We start from the raw sequence: 20,414 nt of genomic DNA, 5'->3' as shown, positions 1-20,414 counted from the left end.
TCAAGAAATGACAAATAAACACCATAATTCCATATCTGCCATCATGCCAGAGGGTCCGAATACGTGTCCAAGTGTTTAAACCCTAACGCATGAGAAATGGCAAGTAAACACCATAATTTCCTATCTCCTATCATGCAAGGGGGTTCGAATAAGTGTCCGACTGTTCGAATCCCAATGCTCGAGAAATGGCAAGTAAACACCATAATTACATATCAGCCACCATGAAAGAGGGTCCGAATAAGTCTCCGAGTGTTCGAATCCTACTGCTCGAGAAATGACAAGTAAACACCAGAATTACATAGCTGTCGTCATGGAAGAGGGTCCGAATAAGTGTCCGAGTGTTTAAACCACAATGCATAAGAAATGGAAAATAAACACCATAATTACATATCTGCCATCATGAAAGAGGGTCCGAATAAGTGTCGAGTGTTCGAACCCTAATGCTCGAGAAATGACAAATAAGCACCAGAATTACATATCTGCCCTCATGCAAGAGGGTCCGAACACCTGTCCGAGTGTTTAAACCCTAATGCATAAGAAATGGCAAATAAACACCATAATTACATCTCTGCCATCATGCAACAAGGTCCGAAAAAGTGTCCGAGCTTACAAATCCTAATGCTCGAGAAATGACAAGTAAACATCATAATTACATTTCTGCCATTATGCTAGAGAGTCCGAATACGTGTCCAAGTGTTTAAACCCTAATGCGTGAGAAATGGCAAATAAACACAATAATTACGTATCAGCAATCATGGAAGGGGGTTCGAATAGGTGTCCGACTGTTCGAATCTTAATGCTCGAGAAATGGCAAGTAAACACCATAATTACATATCTACCATCATGAAAGGGGGTCCGAATAAGTGTCCGAGTGTTCGAATCCTAATGCTCGAGAAATGACAAGTAAACACCACAATTACATATCTGCCATCATGCAAGAGGGTCCGACTACTTGTCCAAGTGTTTAAACCCTAATGAATGAGAAATGGCAAATAAACACCATAATTACGTATCTGCCATCATGCAAGGGGGTTCGAATAAGTGTCCGAGTGTTCGAATCCTAATGCTTGAGAAATGCAAGTAAACGCCATAATTACATATCTGCCGTCGTGCAAGAGGATCTGAGTAAGTGTCCAAGTGTTTCAGCCCTAATGCACAAGAAATAGAAAATAAACACCATAGTTACATATCTACCATCATGAAAGGGGGTCCGAATAAGTGTCCGAGTGTTCGAATCGTAATGCTCGAGAAATGACAAGTAAACACTAGAATTACATATCTGTCGTCATGCAAGAGGTTCCGAATAAGTGGCCGAATGTTAACACCCAAATGCATAAGAAATGGCAAATAAACAACATAATTACATCTCTGCCATCATGCAAGAGGGTCCGAAAAAGTGTCCGAGTGTTCGAATCCTAATGCTCGAGAAATGACAAATAAACACCATAATTCCATATCTGCCATCATGCCAGAGGGTCCGAATACGTGTCCAAGTGTTTAAACCCTAACGCATGAGAAATGGCAAGTAAACACCATAATTTCCTATCTCCTATCATGCAAGGGGGTTCGAATAAGTGTCCGACTGTTCGAATCCCAATGCTCGAGAAATGGCAAGTAAACACCATAATTACATATCAGCCACCATGAAAGAGGGTCCGAATAAGTCTCCGAGTGTTCGAATCCTAATGCTCGAGAAATGACAAGTAAACACCAGAATTACATAGCTGTCGTCATGGAAGAGGGTCCGAATAAGTGTCCGAGTGTTTAAACCACAATGCATAAGAAATGGAAAATAAACACCATAATTACATATCTGCCATCATGAAAGAGGGTCCGAATAAGTGTCGAGTGTTCGAACCCTAATGCTCGAGAAATGACAAATAAGCACCAGAATTACATATCTGCCCTCATGCAAGAGGGTCCGAACACCTGTCCGAGTGTTTAAACCCTAATGCATAAGAAATGGCAAATAAACACCATAATTACATCTCTGCCATCATGCAAGAGGGTCCGAAAAAGTGTCCGAGCTTACAAATCCTAATGCTCGAGAAATGACAAGTAAACATCATAATTACATTTCTGCCATTATGCTAGAGAGTCCGAATACGTGTCCAAGTGTTTAAACCCTAATGCGTGAGAAATGGCAAATAAACACAATAATTACGTATCAGCAATCATGGAAGGGGGTTCGAATAGGTGTCCGACTGTTCGAATCTTAATGCTCGAGAAATGGCAAGTAAACACCATAATTACATATCTACCATCATGAAAGGGGGTCCGAATAAGTGTCCGAGTGTTCGAATCCAAATGCTCGAGAAATGACAAGTAAACACCATAATTACATATCTGCCACCATGCAAGAGGGTCCGACTACTTGTCCAAGTGTTTAAACCCTAATGCATGAGAAATGGAAAATAAACACCATAATTACGTATCTGCCATCATGCAAGAGGGTTCGAATAAGTGTCCGAGTGTTCGAATCCTAATGCTTGAGAAATGCAAGTAAACGCCATAATTACATATCTGCCGTCATGCAAGAGGATCTGAGTAAGTGTCCAAGTGTTTCAGCCCTAATGCACAAGAAATGGAAAATAAACACCATAATTACATATCTACCATCATGAAAGGGGGTCCGAATAAGTGTCCGAGTGTTCGAATCGTAATGCTCGAGAAATGACAAGTAAACACTAGAATTACATATCTGTCGTCACGCAAGAGGTTCCGAATAAGTGGCCGAATGTTAACACCCAAATGCATAAGAAACGGCAAATAAACAACATAATTACATCTCTGCCATCATGCAAGAGGGTCTGAAAAAGTGTCCGAGTGTTCGAATCCTAATGCTCGAGAAATGACAAATAAACACCATAATTCCATATCTGCCATCATGCCAGAGGGTCCGAATACGTGTCCAAGTGTTTAAACCCTAACGCATGAGAAATGGCAAGTAAACACCATAATTTCCTATCTCCTATCATGCAAGGGGGTTCGAATAAGTGTCCGACTGTTCGAATCCCAATGCTCGAGAAATGGCAAGTAAACACCATAATTACATATCAGCCACCATGAAAGAGGGTCCGAATAAGTCTCCGAGTGTTCGAATCCTAATGCTCGAGAAATGACAATTAAACACCAGAATTACATAGCTGTCGTCATGGAAGAGGGTCCGAATAAGTGTCCGAGTGTTTAAACCACAATGCATAAGAAATGGAAAATAAACACCATAATTACATATCTGCCATCATGAAAGAGGGTCCGGATAAGTGTCGAGTGTTCGAACCCTAATGCTCGAGAAATGACAAATAAGCACCAGAATTACATATCTGCCCTCATGCAAGAGGGTCCGAACACCTGTCCGAGTGTTTAAACCCTAATGCATAAGAAATGGCAAATAAACACCATAATTACATCTCTGCCATCATGCAAGAGGGTCCGAAAAAGTGTCCGAGCTTACAAATCCTAATGCTCGAGAAATGACAAGTAAACATCATAATTACATTTCTGCCATTATGCTAGAGAGTCCGAATACGTGTCCAAGTGTTTAAACCCTAATGCGTGAGAAATGGCAAATAAACACAATAATTACGTATCAGCAATCATGGAAGGGGGTTCGAATAGGTGTCCGACTGTTCGAATCTTAATGCTCGAGAAATGGCAAGTAAACACCATAATTACATATCTACCATCATGAAAGGGGGTCCGAATAAGTGTCAGACTGTTCGAATCCTAATGCTCGAGAAATGACAAGTAAACACCAGAATTACATAGCTGCCGTCATGGAAGATGGTCCGAATTAGTGTCCGAGTGTTTAAACCCTAATGCATAAAAAATGGAAAATAAACACGATAATTACATATCGGACATCGTGAAAGAGGGTCGGAATAAGTGTCCGAGTGTTCGAACCCTAATGCTCGAGAAATGACAAGTAAACACCAGAATTACATATCTGCCGTCATGCAAGAGGGTCCGAATAAGTGTCCGAGTGTTTACTAATGCATGAGAAGTGGCAAGTGAACACCATAATTACATATCTGCCATCATGCTAGAGGGTCCGAATACGTGTCCAAGTGTTTAAACCCTAATTCATGAGAAATGGCAAATAAACACCATAATTACGTATCTGCCATCATGCAAGGGAGTTCGAATAAGTGTCCGAGTGCTCGAATCCTAATGCTCGAGGAATGGCAAGTAAACACCACAATTACAGATCTGCCATCATGAAAGAGGGCCCGAATAAGTGTCCGAGTGTTCGAATCCTAATCCTTGAGAAATGGCATGTAAACACCATAATTGCATATCTGCCATCATGTAAGAGGGTCCGAATAAGTGTCTGAGTCTTCGAATCTTAATGCTCGAGGAATGGCAAGTAAACACCATAATTACATATCTGCCATCAAGCAAGAGGGTCCGAATAAGTGTCCGAGTGTTCGAATCCTAATGCTCGAGAAATGACAAGTAAACACCAGAATTACATATCTGCCATCATGCAAGAGGGTCCGAATAAGTGTCCGAGTGTTTAAACCCTAATGCATGAGAAATGGAAAAGAAACACCATAATTACATATCTTCTGTCATGCAAGAGTGTCCGAAGAAGTTTCCGATTCCCCGAATCCTAATGCTTGAGAAATGGCAAGTAAACACCATAATTACATATCTGCCATCATGCAGGAGGGTCCGAATAAGTGTCTGAGTGTTCGAATCCTAATGCTCGAGAAATGGCTAGTGAAAAGCATAATTACATATCTACCACCATGCAAGAGGGTCCATATAAGTGTTCAAATGTTTAAACCCTAATGCATGAGAAATGGCAACTAAATACCATAACTACATATCTGCTATCAAGCAAGAGGGTCCGAATAAGTGTCCGAGTGTTGAAAACCTAATACTCGAGAAATGACAAGTAAACACCATAATTACATATCGGCCATCATGATAGAGGGTCCGAATAAGTGTCCGAGTGTTTAAACCCTAATGCATGAGAAATTGAAAATAAACACCATAATTACATATCTGCCATCATGCAAGAGGGTCTGAAAAAGTGTCGGAGTGTTCGGATCCTAATGTTGGAGAAATGGCAAGTAAACAGCATAATTACATATTAGCCATCATGTAAGAGGGTCCGAATAAGTGGTCGAGTGTTTAAGCCCTAATGCATGAGAATTGGCAAATAAACACCATAATTACGTATCTGCCATCATGCAAGAGGGTCCGAATAAGTGTCCGAGTGTTCGAATCCTAATGCTTGAGAAATGGCAAGAAACACCATAATTACATATCTGCCATCATGCAAGAGGGTCCGAATAAGTGTCTGAGTGTTCGAATCTTAATGCTCGAGAAAGGGCAAGTAAACACCTTAATTACATATCTGCCGTTATGCGAGAGGGTCCGAATAAGTGTCCAAGTGTTCGAATCCTAATGCTCGAGAAAAGACAAATAAACACCAGAATTACATATCTGCCCTCATGCAAGAGGGTCCGAATAAGTGTACGAGTGTTTAAACCCTAATGCATGAGAAATGGGAAATAAACACCATAGTTACATATCTGCAATCATGCAAGAGTGTCCGAAAAAGTGTCCGAGTGTTCGAATCCTAATGCATGAGAAATGGCAAGTAAACACCACAATTACATATCTGCCATCATGCAAGAGAGTCCGAATAAGTGTAAGAGTGTTCGAATCCTAATGCTCGAGAAATGGCAAGTGAAAACCATAATTACATATCGACCACCATCAAGAGGGTCCATATAAGTGTTCGCGTGTTTAAACCCTAATGCATGAGAAATGGCAAGTAAACACCATAATTACATATCTGCTATCAAGCAAGAGGGTCCGAATAAGTGTCCGACAGTTCGAATCCTAATGCTCGAGAAATGACAAGTAAACTCCATAATTACTTATCGGCCATCGTGATAGAGGGTCCGAATAAGTGTCCAAGTGTTTAAACCCTAATGCATGAGAAATGGATAATAAATACCATAATTACATATCTGCCATCATGCAAGAGGGTCCGAAAAAGTGTCTGATTGTTCGGATCCTAATGCTGGAGAAATGGCAAGTAAACACCATAATTACATATCTGCCATCATGTAAGAGGGTCCAAATAAGTGTTCGAGTGTTTAAATCCTAATGCATGAGAAATGAAAAATAAACACCATAATTACATATGTGCCATCATGCGAGAGGGTCCGAATAAGTGTCCGAGTGTTCGAATCCTAATGCTCGAGAAATGGCAAGTAACACTATAATTACATACCTGCCGTCACGCAAGAGGATCCGAATAAGTGTCTGAATGTTCGAATCCTAATGCTCGAAAAATGGCAAGTAAACAACAAAATTACATATCTGCCATCATGCAAGAGCGTCCAAATAAGTGTCTGAGTGTTCGAATCATAATGCTTGAGAAATGGCAAGTGACAACCATAATTACATATCTACCACCATGCAAGGGGGTCCACATAAGTGTTCGAGTGTTTAAACCCTAATGCATGAGAAATGGCAAGTGAACACCATAATTACATATCTGCCATGATGCTAGAGGGTCCGAATGCGTGTCCAAGTGTTGAAACCCTAATGCATGAGAAATGGCAAATAAACACCATAATTACGTATCTGCCATCATGCAAGGGGGTTCGAATAACTGTCCGAGTGTTTGAATCCTAATGCTTGAGAAATGGCAAGTAAACACCATAATTATATATCTGCCATCATGAAAGAGGGTCCGAATAAGTGTCCGAGTGTTCGAATCCTAATGCTCGAGAAATGACAAGTAAATACCAGAATTACATATCTGCTATCATGCAAGAGGGTCCGAATAAGTGTCCGAGTGTTTAAACCCTAATGCATGAGAAATGACAAATAAACACCATAATTACATATCTGCCATCATGCAGGAGTGTCCGAAAAAGTGTCCGACTGTCCGAATACTAATGGTCGAGAAATGGCAAGTAAACACCATAATTACATATCTGCCATCATGCAGGAGGCTCCGAATAAGTGTCTGAGTGTTCGAATCCTAATGCTCGAGAAATGGCAAGTGAAAACCATAATTACATATCTACCACCATGCAAGAGGGTCCATATAAGTGTTCGAGTGTTTAAACCCTAATGCATGAGAAATGGAAACTAAACACCGTAATTACATATCTGCTATCAAGCAAGAGGGTCCGAATAAGTGTCCGAGTGTTCGAAACCTAATGCTCGAGAAATGGCAAGTAAACACCATAATTACATATCTGCCATCATGCGAGAGGGTCCGAATAAGTGTCCGAGTGTTCGAATCCAAATGCTCGAGAAATGGCAAGTAACACCATAATTACATATCTGCCATCATGCAAGAGTGTCCAAATAAGTGTCTGAGTGTTCGAATCATAATTCTCGAGAAATGGCAAGTGAAAACCATAATTACATATCTAGCACCATGCAAGAGGGTCCACATAAGTGTTCGAGTGTTTAAACCCTAATACATGAGAAATGGCAAGTGAACACCATAATTACATATCTGCCAGCTTGCTAGAGGGTCCGAATATGTGTCCAAGTGTTGAAACCCTAATGCATGAGAAATGGCAAATAAACACCATAATTACATATCTGCCATCATGCATGGGGGTTCGAATAAGTGTCCGAGTGTTCGAATCCTAATGCTCGAGAAATGGCAAGTAAACACCATAATTAGATATCTGCCATCATAAAAGAGGGTCCGAATAAGTGTCCGAGTGTTCGAATCCTAATGCTAGAGAAATGACAATTAAACACCAGAATTACATATCTGCCATCATGCATGAGGGTTCGAATAAGTGTCCGAGTGTTTAAACCCTAATGCATGAGAAATGGCAACTAAACACCGTAATTACATATCTGCTATCAATCAAGGGGGTCCGAATAAGTGTCCGAGTGTTCGAAACCTAATACTCGAGAAATGGCAAGTAAACACCAAAATTACATATCTGCCATCATGCGAGAGGGTCCGAATAACTGTCCGAGTGTTCGAATCCTAATGCTCGAGAAATGGCAAGTAACACCATAATTACATATATGCCATCATGCAAGAGGGTCCGAATGAGTGTCAGAATGTTCGAATCCTAATGCTCGAGAAATGGCATGTAAACACCATAATTGCATATCTGCCATCATGCAAGAGGGTCCGAATAAGTGTCTGAGTGTTCGAATCTTAATGCTCGAGAAACGGCAAGTAAACACCTTAATTACATATCTGCCATCATGCGAGAGGGTCCGAATAAGTGTCCGAGTGTTCGAATCCTAATGCTCGAGAAATTACAAGTAAACACCAGAATTACTTATCTGCCATCTTGCAAGAGGGTCCGAATAAGTGTACGAGTGTTTAAACCCTAATGCATGAGAAATGGCAAATAAACACCATAATTACATTTCTGTAATCATGCAAGAGTGTCCGAAAAAGTGTCCGAGTGTTCGAATCCTAATGCTCGACAAATGGCAAGTAAACACCATATTTACATATCTGCCATCATGCAACAGAGTCCGAATAAGTGTCTGAGTGTTCGAATCCTAATGCTCGATTAATGGCAAGTGAAAACCATAATTACATATCTACCAGCATGCAAGAGGGTCCATATAACTGTTCGCGTGTTTAAACCCTAATGCATGAGAAATGGCAAGTAAACACCATAATTACATATCTGCTATCAAGCAAGAGGGACCGAATAAGTGTCTGAGTGCTTGAATCCTAACGCTCGAAAAATGACAAGTAAACACCATAATTACTTATCGGCCATGATGATATAGGGTCCGAATAACTGTCCAAGTGTTTAAACGCTAATGCATGAGAAATGGAAAATAAACACCATAATTACATATCTGCCATCATGCAAGAGGGTCTGAAAAAGTGTCCGAGTGTTCGGATCCTAATGCTGGAGAAATGGCAAGTAAACACCATAATTACATATCTGCCATCATGTAGGAGGTTCCAAATATGTGTTCGAGTGTTTAAATCCTAATGCATGAGAAATGGAAAATAAACACCGTAATTACATATCTACCATCATGCGAGAGGGTCCGAATAAGTGTCCGAGTGTTCGAATCCTAATGCTCGAGAAATGGCAAGTAACACTATAATTTCATATATGCCGTCACGCATGAGGGTCCGAATAAGTGTCTGAATGTTCGAATCCTAATCCTCGAGAAATGGCAAGTAAACACCAAAATTACATATCTGCCATCATGCAAGAGCGTCCAAATAAGTGTCTGAGTGTTCGAATCATAATGCTCGAGAAATGGCAAGTGAAAACCATAATTACATATCTACCACCATGCAAGGGGGTCCACATAAGTGTTCGAGTGTTTAAACCCTAATGCATGAGAAATGGCAAGTGAACACCATAATTACATATCTGCCATGATGGTAGAGGGTCCGAATGCGTGTCCAAGTGTTGAAACCCTAATGCATGAGAAATGGCAAATAAACACCATAATTACGTATCTGCCATCATGCAAGGGGCTTCGAATAACTGTCCGAGTGTTTGAATCCTAATGCTCGAGAAATGGCAAGTAAACACCATAATTATATATCTGCCATCATGAAAGAGGGTCCGAATAAGTGTCCGAGTGTTCGAATCCTAATGCTCGAGAAATGACAAGTAATCACCAAAATTACATATCTGCCATCATGCAAGAGGGTCCGAATAAGTGTCCGAGTGTTTAAACCCTAATGCATGAGAAATGGAAAATAAACACCATAATTACATATCTGCCATCATGCAAGAGTGTCCGAAAAAGTGTCCGAGTGTCCGAATCCTAATGCTCTAGAAATGGCAAGTAAACACCATAATTACATATCTGCCATCATGCAGGAGGGTCCGAATAAGTGTCTGAGTGTTCGAATCCTAATGCTCGCGAAATGGCAAGAGAAAACCATAATTACATATCTACCACCATGCAAGAGGGTCCATATAAGTGTTCGAGTGTTTAAACCCTAATGCATGAGAAATGGCAACTAAACACCATAATTACATATCTACTATCAAGCAACAGGGTCCGAATAAGTGTCCGAGTGTTCGAAACCTAATGCTCGAGAAATGGCAAGTAAACACCATAATTACATATCTGCCATCATGCGAGAGGGTCCGAATAAGTGTCTGAGTGTTCGAATCCTAATGCTCGAGAAATGGCCAGTAAACACCATAATTACATATCTGCCATCACGCAAGAGGGTCCAAATGAGTGTCAGAATGTTCGAATACTAATGCTCGAGAAATGGAAAGTAAACACCATAATTGCATATCTGCCATCATGCAGGAGGGTCCGAATAAGTGTCTGAGTGTTCGAATCTTAATGCTCGAGAAACGGCAAGTAAACACCATAATTACATATGTGCCATCATCCGAGAGGGTCCGAATAAGTGTCCGAGTGTTCGAATCCTAATTCTCGAGAAATGACAAGTAAACACCAGAATTACTTATCTGCCATCGTGCAAGAGGGTCCGAATAAGTGTACGAGTGTTTAAACCCTAATGCATGAGAAATGGCAAATAAACACCATAATTACATATCTGCAATCATGCAAGAGTATCAGAAAAAGTATCCGAGTGTTTGAATCCTAATGCTCGGGAAATGGCAAGTAAACACCATAATTACATATCTGCCATCATACAAGAGAGTCCGAATAAGTGTCAGAGTGTTCGAATCCTAATGCTCGAGAAATGGCAAGTGAAAACCATAATTACATATCTACCACCATGCAAGAGGGTCCATATAAGTGTTCGAGTGTTTAAACCCTAATGCATGAGAAATGGCAACTAAACACCATAATTACATATCTACTATCAAGCAAGAGGGTCCGAATAAGTGTCCGAGTGTTCGAAACCTAATGCTCAAGAAATGGCAAGTAAACACCATAATTACATATCTGCCATCATGCGAGAGGGTCCGAATAAGTGTCTGAGTGTTCGAATCCTAATGCTCGAGAAATGGCCAGTAAACACCATAATTACATATCTGCCATCACGCAAGAGGGTCCAAATGACTGTCAGAATGTTCGAATACTAATGCTCGAGAAATGGCAAGTAAACACCATAATTGCATATCTGCCATCATGCAGGAGGGTCCGAATAAGTGTCTGAGTGTTCGAATCTTAATGCTCGAGAAACGGCAAGTAAACACCATAACTACATATCTGCCATCATGCGAGAGGGTCCGAATAAGTGTCCGGGTGTTCGAATCCTAATGCTCGAGAAATGACAAGTAAACACCAGAATTACTTATCTGCCATCGTGCAAGAGGGTCCAAATAAGTGTACGAGTGTTTAAACCCTAATGCATGATAAATGGCAAATAAACACCATAATTACATATCTGCAATCATGCAAGAGTATCAGAAAAAGTATCCGAGTGTTTGAATCCTAATGCTCGAGAAATGGCAAGTAAACACCATAATTACATATCTGCCATCATGCAAGAGAGTCCGAATAAGTGTCAGAGTGTTCGAATCCTAATGCTCGAGAAATGGCAAGTGAAAACCATAATTACATATCTACCACCATGCAAGAGGGTCCATATAAATGTTTGAGTGTTTTAACCCTAATGCATGAGAAATGGAAAGTAAACACCATAATTACAGATCTGCTATTAAGCAAGGGGGTCCGAATAAGTGTCCGAGTGTTCGAATCCTAATGCTCGAGAAATGACAAGTAAACACCATAATTACTTATCGGCCATCATGATAGACGGTCCGAATAAGTGTCCGAGTGTTTAAACCCTAATGCATGAGAAATGGAAAATAAACACCATAATTACATATCTGCCATCACGCAAGAGGGTCCAAAAAAGTGTCCGAGTGTTCGGATCCTAATGCTGGAGAAATGGCAATTAAACACCATAATTACATATCTGCCATCATGTAAGAGGGTCCAAAGAAGTGTTCGAGTGTTTAAATCCTAATGCATGAGAAATGGCAAGTAAACACCACAATTACATCTCTGCCATCATGCGAGAGGGTCCGAATAAGTGTCCGAGTGTTCGAATCCTAATGCTCGAGAAATGGCAAGTAACACTATAATTATATATCTGTCGTCACGCAAGAGGTTCCGAATAAGTGTCTGAATGTTCGAATCCTAATGCTCGAGAAATGGCAAGTAAACACCAAAATTACATATCTGCCATCATGCAAGAGCGTCCAAATAAGTGTCTGAGTGTTCGAATCATAATGCTCGAGAAATGGCAAGTGAAAACCATAATTACATATCTACCACCATGCAAGAGGGTCCACATAAGTGTTCGAGTGTTTAAACCTTAATGCAGGAGAAATGGCAAGTGAACACCATAATTACATATCTGCCATCATGCTAGAGGGTCCGAATACGTGTCCAAGTGTTGAAACCCTAATGCATGAGAAATGGCAAATAAACACCATAATTACGTATCTGCCATCATGCAAGGGGGTTCGAATAAGTGTCCGAGTGTTCGAATCCTAATGTCCAAGAAATGGCAAGTAAACACCATAATTATATAACTGCCATCATGAAAGAGGGTCCGAATAAGTGTCCGAGTGTTCGAATCCTAATGCCCGAGAAATGACAAGTAAACACCAGAATTACATATATGTCATCATGCAAGAACTTCCGAATAAGTGTCCGAGTGTTTGAACCCTAATGCATGAGAAATGGCAAATTAACACCATAATTACATATCTGCCATCATGCAAGAGTGTCCGAAAAAGTGTCCGAGTGTCCGAATCCTAATGCTCGACAAATGGAAAGTAAACACCATAATTACATATCTACCATCATGAAGGAGGGTCCGAATAAGTGTCTGAGTGTTCAAATCCTAATGCTCGAGAAATGGCAAGTGAAAACCATAATTACGTATCTACCACCATGCAAGAGGGTCCATATAAGGGTTCGAGTGTTTAAACCCTAATGCATGAGCAATGGCAACTAAACTCCATATTTACATATCTACTATCAAGCAAGAGGGTCCGAATAAGTGTCCGAGTGTTCAAAACCTAGCGCTCGAGAAATGGCAAGTAAACACCATAATTACATATCTGCCGTCATGCGAGAGGGTCCGAATAAGTGTCCGAGTGTTTGAATCCTAATGCTCGAGAAAGGGCAAGTAACACCATAATTACATATCTGCCATCATGCAAGAGGGTCTGAATAAGTGTCAGAATGTTCGAATACTAATGCTCGGGAAATGGCAAGTAAACACCATAATTGCATATCTGCCATCATGCAAGAGGGTCCGAATAAGTGTCTGAGTGTTCGAATCTTAATGCACGAGAAACGGCACGTAAACACCTTAATTACATATCTGCCATCATGCGAGAGGGTCCGAATAAGTGTCCGAGTGTTCGAATCCTAATGCTCGAGAAATGGCAAGTAACACTATAATTACATATCTGCCGTCATGCAAGAGGGTCCGAAGAAGTGTCTGAATGTTCGAGTCCTAATGCTCGAGAAATGGCAAGTAAACACCAAAATTACATATCTACCATCATGCGAGAGGGTCCGAATAAGTGTCCCAGTGTTCGAATCCTAATGCTCGAGAAATGACAAGTAAACACCAGAGTTACTAATCTGCCATCATGCAAGAGGGTCCGAATAAGTGTCTGAGTGTTCGAATATTAATGCACGAGAAACGGCACCTAAACACCTTAATTACATATCTGCCATCATGCGAGAGTGTCCGAATAAGTGTCCGAGTGTTCGAATCCTAATGCTCGAGAAATGGCAATTAAACACCATAATTACATATCTGCCATCATGCAAGAGAGTCCGAATAAGTGTCTGAGTGTTCGAATCCTAATGCTCGAGAAATGGCAAGTGAAAACCATAATTACATATCTACCACCGTGCAAGAGGGTCCATATAACTTTTCACGTGTTTGAACCCTAATGCATGAGATATAGCAAGTATACACCATAATTACATATCTGCTATCAAGCAAGAGGGTCCGAATAAGTGTCCGAGTGTTCGAATCCTAATGCTCGAGAAATGCCAAGTAAACACCATAATTACTTATCGGCCATCATGATAGAGGGTTTGAATAAGTGTCCGAGTGTTTAAACCCTAATGCATGATAAATGGAAAATAAACACCACAATTACATATCTGCCATCATGCAAGAGGGTCCGTAAAAGTGTCCGAGTGTTCGGATCCTAATGCTGGAGAAATGGCAAGTAAACACCATAATTACATGTCTGCCATCATGTAAGACGGTCCAAATAAGTGTTCGACTGTTTAAATCCTAATGCATGAGAAATGGCAAATAAACACCATAATTACATATCTGCCATCATGCGAGAGGGTCCAAATAAGTGTCCGAGTGTTCGAATCCTAATGCTCGAGAAATGGCAAGTAACACTATAATTACATATCTGCAGTCACGCAAGAGGGTCCGAATAAGTGTCTGAATGTTCGAGTCCTAATGCTCGAGAAATGGCAAGTAAACAGCAAAATTACATATCTGCCATCATGCCGGAGTGTCCAAATAAGTGTCTGACTGTTCGAATCATAATGCTCGAGAAATGGCAAGTGAAAACCATAATTACATATCTACCACCATGCAAGAGGGTCCACATAAGTGTTCGAGTGTTTAAACCCTAATGCATGAGAAATGGCAAGTGAACACCATAATTACATATCTGCCATCATGCTAGAGGGTCCGAATAAGTGTCTGAGTGTTCGAATCCTAAAGCTCGAGAAATGACAAGTAAACACCATAATTACATATCGGCCATCATGCAAGAGGGTCTGAATAAGTGTTCGAGTGCTTAAACCCTAATGCATGAGAAATGGCAAATAAACACCATAATTACATATCTGCCATCATGCAAGACGGTCCGATTAAGTGTCCGAATGTTCGAATCCTAATGCTCGAGAAGTGGCAAGTAAACACCATAATTGCATGTCTGCCATGATGCAAGCAGGTCTGAATACGTGTCTGACTGTTCGAATCCTAATGCTCGAGAAATGACAAGTAAACACCAGAGTTACTAATCTGCCATCATGCAAGAGGGTCCGAATAAGTGTACGAGTGTTTAAACCCTAATGCATGAGAAATGGCAAATAAACACCATAATTACATATCTGCAATCATGCAAGAGTGTCCGAAAAAGTGTCCGGGTGTTCGAAACCCAATGCTCGAGAAATGGCAAGTAAACACCATAATTACATATCCGCCATCATGCAAGTGAGTCCGAATAAGTGTCTGAGTGTTCGAATCCTAATGCTCGAGAAATGGCAAGTGAAAACCATAATTACATATCTACCACCGTGCAAGAGGGTCCATATAACTTTTCACGTGTTTAAACCCTAATGCATGAGAAATGGCAAGTAAACACCATAATTGCATATCTGCCATAATGCAAGCTGGTCTGAATACGTGTCAGACTGTTCGAATCCTAATGCTCGAGAAATGGCAAGTTAACACCATAATTACATATCTGCCATCATGCAAGGGGGTCCGAAGAAGTGTCCGAGTGTGTAAACCCTAATGCATGAGAAATGGCAAGTAAACACCATAATTACATATCTGCCATCATGCAAGAGGGTCTGAATAAGTGTCCGATAGTTTATACCCTAATGCATGAAAAATGGCAAGTAAATACCATAATTACATATTTGCTATCACGCAAGAGGGTCGAATAAGTGTCCGAGTGTTCGAATCCTAATGCTCGAGAAATGGCAAGTAAACACCATAATTGCATATCTGCCATCATGCAAGAGGGTCCGAAAAAGTGTCCGAGTGTTCGAATTCTAATGCTCGAGAAATGGCAAGTAAACACCACAATTAGATATCTGCCATCATGCAAGGGGGTCCGAATAAGTGTCCGTGTGTTTGAACACTAATGGATGAGAAATGGCAAATAAACACCATAATTACATATCTGCCATCATGTAAGAGGGTCTGAATATGTGTCCGATAGTTTAAACCCTAATGCATGAAAAATGGCAAGTAAACACCATAATTACATATCTGCCAACATACAAGAGGGTCCGAATAAGTGTCCCAGTCTTCGAATCCTAATGCTCGAGAAATGGCATGTAAACGCCGTATTTGCATATCTGCAATCATGCAAGAGGGTCCGAATAAGTGTCTGAGTGTTCGAATCCTAATTCTCGAGAAATGGCAAGTAAACACTATAATTACATATCTGACATCATGCAAGAGGGTCCGAATAAGTGTCCGAGTGTTTGAACACTAATGCGTGTGAAATGGAAAATAAACACCATAATTACATATCTGCCATCATGCAAGTGTGTTTGAAAAAGTGTCTGAGTGTTCGAATCTTAATGCTCGAGAAATGGCAAGTAAACGGCATAATTACATATCTGCAATCATGCAAGAGGGTCCGAATAAGTGTCTGAGTGTTCGAATCCTAATGCTCGAGAAATGGCAATTGAAAACCCTAATTACATATCAACCATCATGCAAAATCGTCCATATAAGTGTTCGAGTGTTTAAACCCTAATGCATGAGAAATGGCAAGTAAACACCATAATTACATATCGGCTATCATGCAAGAGGGTCCGAATAAGTGTCCGAGTGTTCAAATCCTAATGCTCGAGAAATGACAAGTAAACACCATAATTACATATCTGCCATCATGCGAGAGGGTCCGAATAAGTGTCCGAGTGCTCGAATCCTAATGCTCGAGAAATGGCAAGTAAAAACCATAATTACATATCTCCCATCATGCAAGAGGGTCCAAATAAGTGTCCGGGTGTTTAAACCGTAATGCATGAGAAATGCCAAGTAAACACCGTAATTTCATATCTGCTATCATGCAAGAGGGTCCGAATAAGTGTCCGAGTGTTTGAATCGTAAAGCTCGACAAATGACAAGTAAACACCATAGCTACATATCTGCCATGATGCTAGAGGGTCCGAATAAGTGTCCGAGTCTTTAAACCCTAATGGATGAGAAATGGCAAATAAACACCACAATTACATATCTGCCATCATGCAAAAGGGTCTGAATAAGTGTCTGAGTGTTCGAATCGTAATCCTCGAGAAATGGCAAGAAAACACCATAATTACATATTTGCCATCACGCAAGAGGGTCTGAATAAGTGTCCGAGTGTTCGAATCCTAATGCATGAGAGATGGCAAATAAACACGAGAATTACATATCTGCCATCATGCGAGAGGGTTCTAAAAAATGTCCGAGTGTTCGAATCCTAATGCTCGAGAAATGGCAAGTATACACCATAATTACATATCTGCCATCATGAAAGTGGGTCTGAATAAGTGTTCGAGTGTCTAAACCCCAATGCAAGAGAAATGGCAAATAAACACCATAATTACATATCTGCCATCATGCAAAAGGGTTCGAATAAGTGTCCGTGTGTTCGAATCCTAATGTTTGAGAAATGACATGTAAACACCATAATTGCATATCTGCCATCATGTAAGAGGGTCCGAATAAGTGTCTTACTGTTCGAATCTTAATGCTCGACGAATGGCAAGTAAACACCATAATTACATATCTGCCATCATGCAAGAGGGTCCGAATAAGTGTCCGAGTCTTCGAATCCTAATGCTCGAGAAATGGAAAGTAAACACCATAATTGCATATCTGCAATCATGCAAGAGGGTCCGAATAAGTGTCTGAGTGTTCGACTCCAAATTCTCGAGAAATGGCAAAAAAAAAAACCATAGTTACATATCTGCCATCATGCAAGAGGGTCCGAAAAAGTTTTCGAGTGTTCGAATCCTAATGCTCGAGAAATGGCAAGTAAACACCATAATTGCATATCTGCCATCATCCAAGAGGGTCCGAAAAGTGTTCGAGTGTTCGAATCCTAATGCTCGATAAATGGCAAGTAAACACCATAATTACATATCTGCCATCATGCAAGAGGGTCCGATTAACTGTTCGAGTGCTTAAACCCTAATGCATGAGAAATGGCAAATAAACACCATAATTACATATCTGCCATCATGCAAGAGGGTCTGAATAAGTCTCCAAGTGTTCGAATCCTAATGCTCGAGAAATGGCAAGTAAACACCATAATTGCATATCTGCCATCATGCAAGAGGGTCCGAAAAAGTGTTCGAGTGTTCGAATCCTAATTCTCGAGAAATGGCAAGTAAACACCGTAATTACATATCTACCATCATGCAAGAGGGTCCGAAAAAGTGTCCGCGTGTTCGAATCCTAATGCTCGAGAAATGGCAAGTAAACAACATAATTACATATCTGCCATCATGCAATGGGGTCCGAATAAGTGTCCGAGTGTTTGAACCCTAATGCATGAGAAATGGCAAGTAAACACCATAATTACATATCTGCCATCATGCAAGAGGGTCTGAATAACTGTCCGATAGTTTAAACCCTAATGCATGACAAATGGCAAGTAAACACCATAATTACATATCTGCCATCATGCAAGAGGGTCCGAATAAGTGTCCGAGTGTTCGAATCCTAATGCTCGAGAAATGGCAACTAAACACCATAATTACATATCTGCCATCGTGCAAGGGGGTCCGAATAAGTGTCCAAGTGCTCAAACCCTAATGCTCGAGAAATGACAAGTAAACACCAGAATTACATATCTGCCATCAAGCAAGGGGGTCCGAATAAGTGTCCGAGTGATCAAACCCTAATGCATGAGAAATGGCAAGTAAACACCATAATTACATATCTGCCATCATGGAAGAGGGTCTGAATAAGTGTCTGATAGTTCAAACCCTAATGCATGAAAAATGGCATGTAAACACCATAATTACATATCTACTATCACGCAAGAGGGTCGAATAAGTGTCCGAGTGTTCGAATCCTAATGCTCGAGAAATGGCATGTAAACACCATAATTGCATATCTGCCATCATGCAAGGGGATCCGAAAAAGTGTTCGAGTGTTCGAATCCTAATGCTCGAGAAATGGCAAGTAAACACCATAATTACATATCTGCCATCATGCAAGAGGGTCCGAACAAGTGTCCGAATGTTCGAATCATAATGCTCGAAAAATGGCAAGTAAACACCATAATTGCATATCTACCATCATGCAAGAGGGTCCGAATAAGTGACTGAGTGTTCGAATCCTAATGCTCGAGAAATGGCAAGTAAACACCATAATTACATATCTGCCATAATGCAAGGGGGTCCGAATAAGTGTCCGATTGTTTAAACCCTAATGCATGAGAAACGGCAAGTAAACACCATAATTACATATCTGTCATCATGCAAGAGGGTCTGAATATGTGTCCGATAGTTTAAACCCTAATCCATGAAAAATGGGAAGTAAACACCATAATTACATATCTGCCATCATGCAAGAAGGTCCGAATAAGTGTCCCAGTCTTCGAATCCTAATGCACGAGAAATGGCAAGTAATCGCCATAATTGCATATCTGCAATCTTGCAAGAGGGTCCGAATAAGTGTCTGAGTGTTCGAATCCTAATTCTCGATAAATGGCAAGTAAACACCATAATTAGATATCTGCCATCATGCAAGGGGGTCCGAATAAGTGTCTGAGTCTTTAAACCCTAATGCATGAGAAATGGCAAGTAAACACCATAATTACATATCTGCCATCATGCAAGAGGGTCTGAATAAGTGTCCGATAGTTTAAACCCTAATGCATGAAAAATGGCAAGTAAACACCATAATTACGTATCTGCCATCATGCAAGAAGGTCCGAATAAGTGTCTCAGTCTTCGAATCCTAATGCACGAGAAATGGCAAGTAATCGCCATAATTGCATATCTGCAATCTTGCAAGAGGGTCCAAATAAGTGTCTGAGTGTTCGAATCCTAATTCTCGATAAATGGCAAGTAAACACCATAATTACATATCTGCCATCATGCAAGAGGGTCCGAATAAGTGTCCGAGTGTTTGAACCCTAATGCATGAGAAATGGAAAATAAACACCATAATCACATATCTGCCATCATGCAAGAGTGTCCGAAAAAGTGACTGAGTGTTCGAATCCTAATGCTCAGGAAATGACAAGTAAACACCATAATTACATATCTGCCATCATGCAAAAGGGTCCGAATAAGTGTCCGAGTCTTCGAATCCTACTGCTCGAGAAATGGCAAGTAAACGCCATAATTGCATATCTGCAATCATGCAAGAGGGTCCGAATAAGTGTCTGAGTGTTCGAATCCTAATTCTCGAGAAATGGCAAGTAAACACCATAATTACATATCTGCGATCATGCAAGAGGGTCCGAATAAGTGTCCGAGTGTTCGAATCCTAATGCTCGAGAAATGACAAGTAAACAATATAATTACATATCGGCCATCATGCTCGAGGGTCCGAATAAGTGTCCGAGGGTTTAAACCCTAATGCATAAGAAATGTCAAATAAACACCATAATTACATACCTATCATCATGCAAGAGGGTCCAAATAAGTGTCCGAGTGTTCGAATCCTAATGCTCGAGAAATGACAAGTAAACACCATAATTACATATCTGCCATCATCCTAGAGG

This window comes from Camellia sinensis, chromosome 12 (genome assembly GCF_055761805.1).
Source record: "Camellia sinensis isolate YWXY chromosome 12, ASM5576180v1, whole genome shotgun sequence".
Classification (NCBI taxonomy): Eukaryota; Viridiplantae; Streptophyta; class Magnoliopsida; order Ericales; family Theaceae; genus Camellia; species Camellia sinensis.
This window is presented reverse-complemented; position numbering follows the sequence as displayed.